Below are 3303 nucleotides of genomic sequence, written 5' to 3' on the forward strand. Positions count from 1 at the left end.
AGGCCCCATTTATTCTAGTCAATTTCTCTTCAGCATCATCTCTTAGCCTAACTTATCTTTCCCAGGGAGATTTCACAGGCAACCACTCCTTAGCCTCATTCATAAAGCCACAGTTACCATGGAAGCAGGAACATGACTGCTCTGCTCACTTTTTTTTTTTTTTTTTTTTTTGGTTTAATATCCTAGAGTGTTCACTCACTGATTGTCAGGATTGTCTGATGGGACAGTCACAGTTGAATGGGATTGCTCCCGTAAGCTACTTCTTATCTCCTAAGATAAATGCACATTATTCTTATTTTATCCTCTCCACCATAATTATATCTAAAATTTCTCTAATGTCCACATGTCGTGTCATCATCAAACTAGCTGATAAAATTAAAGGTCTGGGAGTTACACTTGGTCTCTCGTATTTCTTCACTCTTCCCCCATATTCATCCTCCCTCTCTTTCCATATTCATCTTTGCTCTTCGCTCATATTCATTCTCCCCATATTCATTCTCACTCTTCTCCCATATTCATCCTCGCTCTTCCCCCATATTCATCCTTGCCCTCCTCCCATATTCATCCTTGCCCTCTTCCCATATTCATCCTTGCTCTTCCCTCATATTCATTCTCCCCATGTTCATTCTCACTCTCGCACCGTGTTCATCCTCACTCTTCTCCCATATTCATTTTCACTCTTTCCCTGTATTCATCCTTGCTCTTCCCCCATATTCATCCTGTCTCTTCCCCCATATTCATCCTCGCTCTTCCCTCATATTCATCCTCGTTCTTCCCCCGTATTCATCCTCACTCTACCCCTATATTTACTCTTTCAGTTAATAGTATTCATTTTACTTACCAAGTCTCTTAAATCCTCCTTAATTCTAATCCAAAACATCATCATTCCTCAAGATTTTAAGAAGTTTCTTAGTGGTCTTTGAACTTAATTTCCTATAGTTTACTCTTCTTATGAGCTATAGTAATTTTGAATTATTTTAATTAATACGATGTTTCGATAGGTAGTTATAATCTAATGGCCTAACATTCAAAAGTTTCAAAGTTGAACATAAAAATTCTCCAAGTATCTTCCTCCTAGACTTGAGTCACCTGAAGAGACAACCATGAACAAAATATTAGTTTTCTTTATATCTGAATATTTTTATAATATAAGCAAATATATATATAATTTACATAATAATCTGTATGTTTGATGATTCATATTGGAGAAACCATCATATCAAAATTGAAGATAATATTTAATATATCTTATATAAGCAAACTATTTTGTTAAATGGCTATAGCATAGTATTAAATGAGATCCTGATTTAAAACTTTAGCTTCCTTCCAATCTATGGCATTACAGGCTATGCTTCGAACTTGTATATGTTACATTTCACATGTGAAATTTTATTTATAGAGACCCCATGAAGTAGACATGCTTGATCAAAGAGTATATATATTTGTATATTTTAGCACATATTGCCAAATTCAGAAAGTTATGGCAGTTTGCAAATATACTAGCAATGCTTGATTTGTGTACATTCTAAGTACTGGAAGAAAAACGTATATGCTTCCAAGTAAAGGTATGTTATTAACAGACGTGTTTAAGCTTCCTTCTATGTGTCTATAATGGCATATGACTTTTGTCCACATTAAGAGCAGCTGAATTGATCAGAAATAATACCTTTTCCAAGGATCAATAAGTTAATAAATTGCTCAGTAAATTATGATGTCTTTTGGATCAACAACTATAACCTGAGAGATCTAGTCATTTCTCATTAGTGTGAATTAGTAAATTCTTAGAATATAAAGTAAGAAGGATTGAAATCAGGATTTAAAAGGTTTTGATGTGAAATTTAACAGAACAGATTATGATAGGCTAAGTAAAAGCCAAAGTATGGTGGAAAAGAACATAGTAACAAGTAGAGGGAGTCTGTGGTAAGAAAATGATGCTGAATGAATACACAGAGAGAAGATAAGATGTCTGATATAAGACAGGCCACACCTGCTAGATCATAGAAGAGGCTTGGGTTAGGATAGCTTTTGAATTACAAATGTAGTGTTTGTGTATTCTAAAATAATACCCTGTCTTAGAATTAATTATTTTTTAAAAATATCTACTCATGGCCTTATTTTACTGACCAATTTATTTTTTCTTATTTATTTATTTATTTTTTTTTTTTGAGACTGAGTCTCTATCTGTATCCAGGCTGGAGTACGGTGGCTCAATCTTGGCTCACTGCAACCTCCGCCTCCTGGGTTAAGGTGATTCTCCTGCCTCAGCCTCCCAAATAGTTAGAAGTACAGGCATGCACCACCACACCTAGCTAATTTTTGTATTTTTTGGTAAAGACCGTGTATCACCATGTTGGCCAGGATGGTCTCCATCTCTTGTCCATGTGATCTGCCTGCCTTGGCCTCCCAAAGTGCTGGGATTACAGGCTTGAGCCACAGTGCCTGCCCTTACTGACCATTTTTTTTTTTTAATATAGAACAGTGGCTTGCACAGATTATAGCTATTCTATTTGTAAGTCAGGTATTTACCAAGTTGAATAGTATTTTCATTATTCAAAAATTGTCATGTTTTAATAGTGTTATTTCTTTTTTTCTTTACATTACTTTTAATAGTAGACATTTTAATTATGACTCTCAATTCCCCTAGTATATTTTTTCTGAGATGTAAAATCATGAACATCCTTTTTTATTTTTTGTGCCACGCTTCACATACACAAAAAATCTTTTTTTTTCTTTTTCTTTACCTATGTGTCCAAAGAATGAACCAGGCATGGACACAGATCAAAAGCCAAGCTGGGATGAACAGGGGTTGCTTTGCTCCTGGCTGATATGAGATGGGCACCACCAATCAGACACCACTCTACCCAAGTCAGGGACAAAATTCTGCTTTTGTCAATGTTTCCCAACGAAGTTGTAATTTGTAATTTCGTGAAGTTTGCTCACATTGGGTTTGTGTTTTCATTAGTTTCTCTCTTTTGTGTTTTTTCAATGATTTTTAGAGAGAAAGCAGGAAATTCTCCACCATTCATTATATCTACTTTGCAATCTAACACAATTGTTAGTTTTTAGATTTTTCTTGACATGTGGGATTAGTATGTAATCCCTATGGGCTATAAACCTTTTCTTCCTTATTTAGCACATTTTTGATACTTAGAATATATAATAGACAATATATTTTACATAAAGTAATTGATGAGTACAATATATTGCATAATTTTCAGTTGAAAATTAAAAACATCAATGTGTATATTCTTGATAATAAATAAAGTTTTATATCTGAAACAATCCAAGGAGATTTCTGCCCCT

The 3303-nt window shown here is 34.3% G+C and overlaps 1 non-coding gene across 1 annotated transcript; it reads right to left on the reverse strand.

Moving 5' to 3' along the window:
* Positions 1-2741: 2741 nt before the first annotated feature.
* On the reverse strand, positions 2742-2875 carry LOC118152606 (small nucleolar RNA SNORA48). Its single transcript, XR_004741349.1, has one exon. It is a non-coding gene; the product is annotated as a small nucleolar RNA SNORA48 (small nucleolar RNA).
* Positions 2876-3303: the final 428 nt, after the last annotated feature.

Source organism: Callithrix jacchus, chromosome 3 (genome assembly GCF_049354715.1).
Source record: "Callithrix jacchus isolate 240 chromosome 3, calJac240_pri, whole genome shotgun sequence".
NCBI lineage: Eukaryota > Metazoa > Chordata > Mammalia > Primates > Cebidae > Callithrix > Callithrix jacchus.